Source organism: Bos javanicus, chromosome X, assembly GCF_032452875.1.
Source record: "Bos javanicus breed banteng chromosome X, ARS-OSU_banteng_1.0, whole genome shotgun sequence".
Lineage (NCBI taxonomy): Eukaryota > Metazoa > Chordata > Mammalia > Artiodactyla > Bovidae > Bos > Bos javanicus.
In genome coordinates this window covers 37,030,530-37,041,727 of record NC_083897.1, presented here as the reverse complement: position 1 = coordinate 37,041,727, position 11,198 = coordinate 37,030,530, and the positions used below count along the sequence as shown (strand labels likewise).

The 11,198-nt window shown below is 42.1% G+C and overlaps 1 pseudogene; it reads right to left on the bottom strand.

Moving 5' to 3' along the window:
• Nucleotides 1-538: 538 nt before the first annotated feature.
• LOC133242744 (endogenous retrovirus group PABLB member 1 Env polyprotein-like) lies at nt 539-2,571 on the bottom strand (annotated as a pseudogene).
• Between the last annotated feature and the right edge of the window lie 8,627 nt (nt 2,572-11,198).

The following is an 11,198-nucleotide window of genomic DNA, read 5'->3' as shown; positions in this document are numbered from 1 at the left end:
TCCTGCCACCACTAGCTCCACTGAGATCACCACTGATCTTCACCAGTGGACCCTTTTATGTCTTTATCTAATGTGACTTATTGATGTCATCTGACAGTCTATCATTCTACCTTTCTTTAAACACGCAGTTCCTTTGGCTCTCATGATACCAGGCTCTCTCTCCACCCCTCCCCTTCACTTTTACGAGCTTCTTCTCTCCTTCCCATTGTAACTAACCACATTAATTGCTTGGCTACCTGCTTTTTCTATTTCCAGAATCAGAGAGTATTCAATTTGTCACATATTAAAAGCTTTCATTTATGTAGAAATTAGATTTGAAAATAGCTCTTTGCTTAACTTGTGCCAGGGATTAGTATCTCCATTTAACATACAGGCAAATATAATTTTGCAGAGGCAATTTGCTGGTAGTCACATAGTGAAAGGTTGTTGTTGAATCACGCGAATACACCAGGATTCTTAGCCCCTGGAGGAGAAGAATTCAATCCGGGGCCAGAGACGAGGCTTGATCGCTCAGAGCTTGTGTGATAAAGTTTTATTAAAGTATAAAGGAGATAGAAAAAGCTTCTGACATAGGCATCAGAAGGGGGCAGAAAGAGTACCTGCTTGCTAGTGTTAACAATGAGGTTATATAATCCAAAGAATGTCTGGAGGTTGTAAAGACCTCATCAGACCTACTCCCATAATTTACATTTTAAGATAACACTGTCCTCAGGCAAGATGCATCCTTGTAAAGACCAGGTCTACTCCCATAATTAACATTTTAAGATAACAGAAGGTTGAATCCAAAGACTGTCCTTAGGCAGGATACATTATTGTTATATAATCCTAAGGAATGTAGAGAAAGAAAAAGTTTGTCCTTTCTTCCTCCTTGAGAATTCCAGACCCCTCTCTCCTTGGGGACCCCTAGACTCCCTATCAACCTGCCTAGGAACTGACTCTTTCATTCCCCCCTTTTCTTTTAGGAGAATTATGTTGCCTAGGGAAAAGGGGCGTCGTTCTTTTTCCATAACCACTTCCGAGCTGACAAGGGGCGTTGTCCCTAAATTGGTGAGGCAACATATTCTCCTAATCCTCATATTGAGGATATCTGATCCAGGGGCCCCAAATAGTAGCTGGAGGAAGCTACAGCAGTAGCAGGAGTTTGAGCAACCATTTGTAACTTAAAAGCTTTCATGCGGCTAGAAACAAACCCAATTATACAATTACAGATGCAGGGAGCAAACAGCAAGAACAAAACAAGCAGAATTATTGTAATTAAGATAGTTGTCCACCATGGGGAACTAGTTAACGTCTCCCAAAGTGAGGCAATTGAGGCTTCAGGAGTATCCATGGCCCTAATCATCTTGTTCATGTGGTTAGTAAAATGAGTAACATTCGTGCTTATATCAGGTATATATGTACAGCATTGGGTATGAATAATGGCACAAGTTCCTCCTTGTGCAGCTGTCAGAATATCTAGAGCCAATCTGTTTTGTAAAACCACCTTTCTAATTTGTGCTTGTTCAGCATTAAGAGCTGAAATAGCCTTTTGAGAATCTTGTAATGCCTGTTGAGTAAAATTAGTCAAAGCATCCACTCGTAACATAACATCTGTAGTTCCCAAAGAGGGAACAAACGCTGCAGCCAAATAATCATACCAATGAAATACAGACCTTGCCCACCGAGTTTTAAGGTGGGGTAAATTAGCAGGCTTTTCTGGAAGCTCTGAAAATATAAAGCCGTGAGTAAAGGCTAGACCCAGGGTGCATCTCCCTATCCAACCAGGGGGAAGCCATGCCCATAGGTAAGAGCCACATATCCAATAAGTCCCGTTTGGAGCAAGCCAGCACTACTGAGATATCCAGTCCCAATCAGTGCCTGGCCAGACAAAGGGAGAACCTGAACTGGGATTGGAAAACATGGGAATGATTACATTGCATGTTTCCTGAGACAAAAATCCCAATTGTTTCCAATCATTGTAATTAAGTTGTTGGCTAACTTTTGGGGACGGCTCTGTTTGTTCCCAGCATATAGAGGCAGTAGATATTAAACGTCCTTTTTCAGGAGTTAGCCATGTAACCTCATCCCATATTTGATAAACGTCAGGTAAAAAACCATTAGATCTAGACCTATTTACCTTATATGTAGCAAAATAGTCATTGAACCGAGACAATGTATAATCAAAATTAAAAGTCACATTATGTCCATAGTTAGAGTACGAAGTGTTGCACCAGTCCATTTTAGGGTTGGTAGATGTCATCAGATGAAGAAGAGGCATTGCATGTGATTGTTGTTGAAGGTATTCACAGACTTGGAGAAAGTCTTTTCCTTGAAGTGGGGATGTCCACCACGGGAAGCCACTGACGAAGAGGGGAGCTCTCCTCAGGCCCAGCAGTTAGACCGATTGTGGAATGCAGCATAGGAGTGAGCCCAGGACAGGAAGACATTGTCTTGAGGATCCAACGGCAGACTCAGGATATTTGGAGTCAGCAGAAGTAAGCTCACATAGGTTATCAGGTCCATCTAAAAGGTACAAAGTCAGAGCATAGAAAGTAAAGACATAAAACGAAGTCACTTAATTTTGGTCAGGGTGCCGCCTCTTAACTTGAGTATGATGTACCCACGAATCAATTCCTGGCACTTTGACAGCTGTGGGAGAAGAAAGAATAACCTGGTAAGGACCTTCCCAGAGAGGCTCGAGGGATGGGCCCCCAGATCCCAGTGTTTTTATGAGGACCTCGGTTCCTGGCTCAAATAGAGGCTTGCTTGTCTCAGAGGCTGGGTCAGGAGTCGTCTCCCGGAGTTCTGTTAATGCCTGTTGAAAAGCTGAGAGCTGAGTTACATAATTAGTTAATTCCAAGGCTTCAGGGTCTGTAACAATGTCTGTGCGTAAGAAAGGCCTTCCATAAATACATTCAAAGGGGGACAGTCCCTCCTTTTGGGGGGTAGTTCGAGCCCTCATTAAAGCTATGGGTAGGACTTTAATCCATTTGTCCTGCGTCTCTTGAGTTAATTTGCACAGATGTCTTTTGATAATGTCATTAGCTTTTTCAACTTTTCCGGAGGATTGGGGTCTCCAGGAACAGTGTAAGTGATATTCTATTCCTAGAGCTTTAGACACCCCCTGAGTTACAGCAGCTTTAAAGGCGGAGCCATTGTCACCCTGAAGGCTCCGTGGCAGCCCAAACCTGGGGATAATTTATGGATTAAAATCTTTATAACTGCCTTAGCCTGTTCACTATGACAGGGAAAAACCTCAATCCACCCAGTAAAGGTATCTACCCAAACTTGTAAGCAAGAATATCCGTTAGTTTTTGGCATATGAGTAAAATCAATTTCCCAATCCTCTCCAGGATACTTCCCACTTCGTTGTAATCCAGATTTTGCTAGCTTTTCAGTCTTTGGGTTATTTTTTTGACAAATCTCACACCTTTTGATAATATTCTTTAAAGTTTTCATTACATTTTTACCTTCAAACAAACGAGAAAGCATTTGGTAAGTACTCTCAGCACCCAAATGAAAACTCTGATGTAAACCCTTAAGAATTTTCCACTGAGCATTTTCAGAAATTATTAATCGTCCATCCTCAGACTGTAACCATCCTTTATCAGTAATCTTTGCTCCTCGTTTCTCATATCTTTCTAATTCTTCCTCAGTATATTGGGGTTTTTCCGGTTCCACAGGACCTGTCCAGATCAAAGGCGTCTGTAGTGAAGGGGTTTTGTAAAGTGCCGCTTTTTTGGCTTGACAGTCAGCCAGATGATTACCTTTGGCTATTTTACTCCCATCCCTGCTGTGTCCTTTGCAGTGCATAACAGCTACTTCTTTAGGACAATATATAGCAGTTAAAAGTCTCTCGATCTCTCTTAAATGCTTAATAGGTTCTCCTGTTGCTGTTTTAAACTGTGTTTCTTTCCATATTGCAACATGAGCATGTAAAGTCAAATAAGCACACTTAGAATCTGTGTAGATATTTACCCGCTGCCCTTTGCTTAACTCTAGAGCTCGGGTCAGAGCCACAAGCTCCACTAACTGAGCACTGGTTTCCTGGGGGAGAGATTTTGCTTCCAAAACCTGTTCAGCAGTGACCATGGTGTAACCTGCTTTACGCTTTCCATCCTGAATGAAAGAACTGCCATCTGTAAATATTTCCATGTCAGGATTGTCTAATGGGGTATCCTTTAGATCCTCCCAAGCTGCATAGTTTAAAGTTAGGAACTGAGAACAATCGTGATCAGGTGTTTCATTTTCCTTCTCAGGAAGGAAAGTGGCAGGATTTAAATTTCCACAAACTTTAAGCTTAATTACTGGTCCTTCTAACAACAATGACTGATTCTTAAGAAGCCTACTGTCTGTCATCCAAATATTAACCTTAGAATTTAAGATTCCACTCACATCATGAGAAGTCAGTACACTAAGGTTTCATCCATTAATTATTTTTAAAGCTTCAGGTGCTAATAAAGCCGCTGCCCCAATTACTCTTAGGCAGTGGGGCCACCCATGTGAAACTACATCTAATTCTCTGTTTAGATAAGCAATAGGTTGCTGGTGAGGCCCTCGGGGTTGTGTCACAACTCCCAATGCCACACCTTTTCTTTCAGTGACAAACAAATTAAATTCTGACCTTGTGGGCAAGCTCAGAGCTGAAGCTTGCAGGAGAGCAGTCTGAAGAACCTTAAAAGCCTTTTGAGTTTCTGGAGACCAAACCAGTTTGTCGGTTTGGGCCTGCTGAGTTTCAGCTATAAGTTTATATAAAGGCCCGGCAAGTTCCCAACCCGGAATCCAAATTCAACAGTAACCCGTGATTCCCAAAAATCCTCTCAATTGTCTTAAAGTCATAAGTAGGGGGTGATTTAGTATAGGTTTAATTCTCTCAGGGCCTATGGCCCTAGTCCCTTCTGATATGATTAGGCCCAGATATCTAACCGATTGTTGACAAAGCTGAGCCTTTTCTCTTGATGCCTGGTAACCACAGTCTGCCAGAAAGTTTAAGAAATCTTCTGAGGCTGGCGAACAAGCTTCCTCTGTCTCAGCACAGAGCAAAATATCATCTACATATTGTAACACCACTGCTTCAGAGCTATTAAAGTTTTGTAGATCCCATGACAAACTTTGTCCAAATAAGTGAGGACTGTCACGAAATCCCTGGGGCAAAACTGTCCAGGTTAACTGAGAAGCTGGCTGTGTAGGGTCTTCAAAGGCAAATAGAAATTGACTTTCTTCCGTCAAAAGCACTGAATAGAAGGCATCCTTTAAATCAATTACTGAGAAATATTTGGCCCGTTCAGGAATTTCAGACAATAGAGTATAAGGATTAGGCACCACGGGGTGTAAAGGAACTACAGCCTCATTTATTATTTGTAAATCTTGAACTAGTCTCCATTTACCATTCGATTTCTTTATACCCAAAATAGGAGTGTTGCAAGGACTGTTACAGGGAATAGTCCCTGCTCCTTTAAATTTTCGATGATGGGTTTTAACCCTTCCTTAACTTCAGGTTTCAGTGGATACTGCTTCTTATGTGGAAATACGTGTGGGTCTTTGAGCTTAACAACTACAGGAGTAGCATTTCGTGTTTGACCCACAGATTTTCCATCAGCCCATACTCTAGGATTTACATTTTGTTCAACTAAAGGGAGAGAAAGGAAGGGCTCCATATTCATGAAAACAGAGGCATGGACCTTGCTCAGTATATCCCTTCCCAAAAGGGGTGAGGGAGATTCTGGCACGATCAGAAACTCGTGTGAAAACAGCACAGAATCCCAGTTGCAAGATAAAGAATAACTGAAATAATACCTTTTGGCTCGTCCAGACAGTCCCATTACGGAAACGGATCGGGAAGAAAGTGGGCCAGGGGCTTCAGTAAGCACAGAATAAGTTGCCCCAGTATCTAAAAGGAAATCGACCGATTGGCCCCCCACAGTTATTAATACCCAGGGTTCCTCAGGTGTAATTAGGATGGGAGCCTGTGTGGAGACCCCTGGGCACCTTCAGTCCTGATTGTCTTGAGAGTCTGACCCAGGAGACCTACACCTCTGGGGGCAGTCTCTCTTCCAGTGTGGTCCTTTGCAGACCAGACATGGAGCGGGGGGGGAGGGGGGGGGCTTAGATGCCTGAGGGCAATCCCGCTTGAGGTGCCCCTCCTTTCCACAGTAATAGCAAGCCCATCCCTTTTCACCTGGGTCCCTCTGGGCATTTTTCTCAGGCTGTTTAAGAACGTTTTTCATAGCCATGGTGAAGGCTTCCGCCTTTTCCGTTGTCTTTTTTTGCCTTTCTTTCTTTTCCTCATATTCCCTACCATAATACTGTCTGAGCCAGTTGTAACAGAGTATCTAAAGACTGATTCGGTCCATATGCCTGTTTTAATAGCTTATGGCGGATATCTGGAGCCAACTGAGTGAGAAATCTATCCTTTAAGATCACTTTCCCCTCTTCACTTTTGGGATCAATCTCAGTGAATCTGCGAAGGCCTTCTCTCTGTCTAGGAATTTACCAGGAGCTTCCTTCTCCTCCTGTTCTATGTCTGCCAATTTGCCATAGTTTAAAGGCTTAGAACGCGCCTGCCTAAGTCCTTCAAGAATACATCTAACAAAGTGACTCTGATCCCATCTTCCTTTAGCTGTGTTGTAGTCCCAGTCTGGTTCTATAGTTGGGACCGCCTGATTCCCAGTGGGGAGGGCCGCTATCTCGTTCTCCCTCTTCCCTACTGATCCATTACCAAGCCATTCATCTCCATAAGCAACCGCTTTTCCCAAAACTCTGAGTCTTTGACTCGGGAGTCAGCGTTTGTCCCAAGATACACATCACATCCTTCCAAGTGAGGTCATAAAGCAGAGTAACACCTTTAAAAGCTCTAATATATTTTTCTGGGTCCTCTAAATAGTCTCCCAGATCCTCCTTGATTCTTTGTATTTCTTGATAAGAGAAAGGCTGATTAACTCTCACAGACTGATTATTTCTCCTGGTGGGTGTTTCATAAAGAGGCAACAGCTTGTGTGGCTGTTCCTCAGTCTCTTTGGCTGCTCTGTGCATATGATCCCAGGGATAGATTGGAGAAACCTGTTTTTCCTCTTCTCTTTGTCTCCTGTCCTCCATTTCATCTCTTATTTCGATGGTCTGAGTTTCTACTGAAACCAGAGTAGTCTGAAGTCATCCTGAGACAGGAGTTGTTTGGACCTCCATGTGGGCAGTTTGAATCCCAGTTTGGAGTCCCCGGTATGGGGGCAAAGTAAGAGGACAGGAGGGAGCTGAAGGTTTCACGCCCAAATCTATACCCTTAGGACATAAGTCTGGCATGTTTTGCAGAGAGAAAAAGGGCAACACATATGCTACTTCTACCCATATCCCTTGTTCCTTACAGAACCGGTCTAATTGTAGAACAGTATTATACTTAAGAGACCCTCCAACTGGCCACCGTTTGCCGTCCTCCAATGGATACCGTGGCCATGCAGTATCACATAGGAAGAGCAGGTGTGTCTTCTTTAAGCCCTGGGGATCAAATCTATCCCAGTTTTTCAGGATACAGTTCAAAGGAGTGAGGCTGGAATTGTTAGCTCCCATCTGTAAGAGAGAAAAAAAGCGACCAGCGCCATTTTTTCTACCGGAGGCGTCCCTCCGTGCTCTAGATGGGGGTGTAGACAGACATTACACCAAAAGCTTTTCCTTCCTGGTCAGACTTAGTCTGTCCCTTACCGACACAGGCACAGTCTGTGTCCCTCCCGGTTCTACCACCGAGATGGGGTGGGGATGTTCCAGGGGTAGACTTGATAGCATCCCTACTTGACGTCCAGCTCTTCACCTTTAACCTTGCTTGCCTCTGATGTCACCCAGGGTGAATCAGAGTAACCTTCCGGAATGCCTCCCAAGCTAAGACCGCTGTGGGAAACATTCGTCACCTGAGTGCCTGTGCACGACCCTGAGTATTTCTTGACTACAATAAGACCGACATGAACATAAAACTGAGATGTTCTTTCCAAGCATCACCACACCAGTATAACAGCCTCCTCTGATCTACTAAGAGCCGGTGTTACCAAAGAAAAAAACCCATTGCAGTCCCAATCTGAGTAACCTTTAACCTCAGAGATGTTCTTGGAGCTAGAGCTCCATCTAGCTTCCTAACTTTCGATTCCTAGCGAGGCTAGGCGCTTTCTTGAATACCAATCCAAGTTTGGGACCTAAGCCACAGTACAATAACAGTATAGATCACAAGTCCCTTGAAAGTCTATGATCCAATAGATTAGGTTAGTACTTCTAATTCCCAAGGAGTTATGAAATGGTCAAAGAGACCGAAAAGTTTGACCGAGAAAGCAGAGTTCGGTCCACATGCTTTGCCCATTTCTGGTCGGTTCCTGAAGCAGACATTGGGTGCCTCTTGGCATTGGCAGGTCGGTATAATGCCCCGACAGGTTTCTGCCATAAGCCCTATGAGATCACCGTGGAACCGCAGAGCAGGGCTCATTACTTGCTTCACGCAGGGCATGTCATTCATTCACACAAGCACACGGTAGAGTTAGTAAAGCACAGCAGAAAACGTGTTCGCTAAGAGAACAAAGAACTAAAGCTTCAAGAATCCTTACCTTGTCCTGAAGGATCCCGGAGGAGCCCCCAGGATGAAAGGTTGTTGTTGAATCACGCGAATACACCGGGATTCTTGGCCCCCAGAGGAGAAGAATTCAATCCGGGGCCAGAGATGAGGCTTGATCGCTCAGAGCTTGTGTGATAAAGTTTTATTAAAGTATAAAGGAGATAGAAAAAGCTTCTGACATAGGCATCAGAAGGGGGCAGAAAGAGTACCTGCTTGCTAGTGTTAACAATGAGGTTATATAATCCAAAGAATGTCTGGAGGTTGTAAAGACCTCATCAGACCTACTCTCATAATTTACATTTTAAGATAACACTGTCCTCAGGCAAGATGCATCCTTGTAAAGACCAGGTCTACTCCCATAATTAACATTTTAAGATAACAGAAGGTTGAATCCAAAGACTGTCCTTAGGCAGGATACATTATTTTTATATAATCCTAAGGAATGTAGAGAAAGAAAAAAAAGTTTGTCCTTTCTTCCTCCTTGAGAATTCCAGACCCCTCTCTCCTTGGGGACCCCTAGACTCCCTATCAACCTGCCTAGGAACTGACTCTCTCAATAGCAAGTAAGTAACAGAACTGTAATTCAAGGCCTTACTTTTTATGTCTAATCCATCACTGTATATATATTCTCTTCTCAAAGTTCAATAAATAGAACATCTATGTGTCAGGGGTAAAATAAACATTTTTTTGGTAAGTTAAAGAATTAAACTTTTTAAAATTTTGTAACATTCATTAGTGGAAATGATAACACATTTATGTGAACTTCTATTCAGTAATTTCTCTCTTTTCCTTCTTCACAAGAAACTCCAGGATGAGTGCAAGGACAAACGCTGGTGTCAGATATCTGTGAATAGTCAAATGTTTTGACAAGATCCATGTCCTGGGATATACAAGTATCATATGCTGCTGCTGCTAAGTGGCTTCAGTCGTGTCCGACTCTGTGTGACCCCATAGACGGCAGCCCACCAGGCTCCACCGTCCCTGGGATTCTCCAGGCAAGAACACTGGAGTGGGTTGCCATTTCCTTCTCCAATGCATGAAAGTGAAAAGTGAAAGTGAAGTCGTTCAATCGTATCCAACTCTTAGAGACCCCATGGACTGCAGCCTACCAGGCTCCTCCATCCATGGGAATTTCCAGGCAAGAGTACTGGAGTGGGGTGCCAGGGCCTTCTCCACAAGTATCGTATAGTATCTTATAAATGTAGATCAGGCAAGTTTTACAGTGGTGTTTAAAATCAAGAGGCAATTTACCAAAAAGGATGGGACCTATATAGTTTGTGGGCTCATTTCTAAGTGTTGTGTCTTTGTTTTCATGCTTAGCAATTTTAAAACACTGTATAATATATTAAGCTGTATTAACCCAGAAACACAAAATACTTCTTGGTGATAGAGGCCTATTTCTATTCTATAACTCAAGATTTGAAATTTACCCAAAAGTAAGAGTACTTCCACTTTAACCCTCCTCTCATTTAAAAATTTTTCATGGAATCCAAAATTTGGATTGCAGTTCTTCTGACAGCTGATTTCTACAAGTTCAGATGACTTTATTATATATTTTTCCTCATTTTAAGGAGGTTTAAACTATCAGTGCTTTAAAACAGTTTAAAAATATACATATTGGAATATAATGTTGAGTTTGAAAGGGAATCTAAAGTATCAGCTTTGTTTCCTAGTGAACTACTGAATAAAGACAGTGTGTGAGAATGGTACACTGAGGCTTCGATGCAGGAATAAATTTGTCTTGACAATTTTCTCTGCAAGTTATGGCAAATTCATGGAAGGAAAACAAGAATGTGATGTAATGAATAAAAACGGACCTGTCATAGGTATGTTGGAAATAGAAGACACACAAATCTACAGTAGAAATTTCCAAATTCTCTGAACTTTAAATAATTGATTAATATATTCCAGATCACCATGGTATTAAAATACTAGCACTGAGTATATAATATGAACATTCTCAACTGGTTGCAACTATTTTATGAACAAGAGTATAATCATGATTAGCTAGTGCAGAGCCACAGAAATGTTTCTTTTGAAGGCTATGCCTTATATGTTTTCCAGAGACAGCGTAGGTGTAAAACTAAACAATGCTTAGCTTTAAAATGTGCAAACTCAGTAGCCTCTGCCTACTCCAGTTTATCCGGGAGTATATGCCACAAAAATTAACATCCTTAAGAATTTGATTGGAAAACTCTCTTACATTGACATATTCTCAGTTAATAATGCAACACTGTATCACATTATTGCTGAAGTAAGCTGTAACTTTAGTACAAATAAATAGGGTCTGTGTGCAATTTCCACTGCCATAATTTCTGTCTTTGGCCTAAACTGATCTCAGTTTCAGTGCTGTTGCTCTGTGATTATTGCTGCATTGTGTTGCTTTCTGGTATATTCATGGTTCTGTAGAAGACATGCCTCTTGAATGCTTCAGATCAAAAAAGCTTTGAATAACCTTTGTTGATTCTCATAAACCTTGGCATAGTTCAGGGAAAATCATCATAAACCTTTTTCTTATTAAACATTATTATGCACAGGGTTATTTAGCTTAACCTCTGTCCAGTGATTGTCAATCAGCAGTGATTTTAACCTCTTCCACAAAGACACTGTGTCTAGAAACATGTTTGGTTATCAC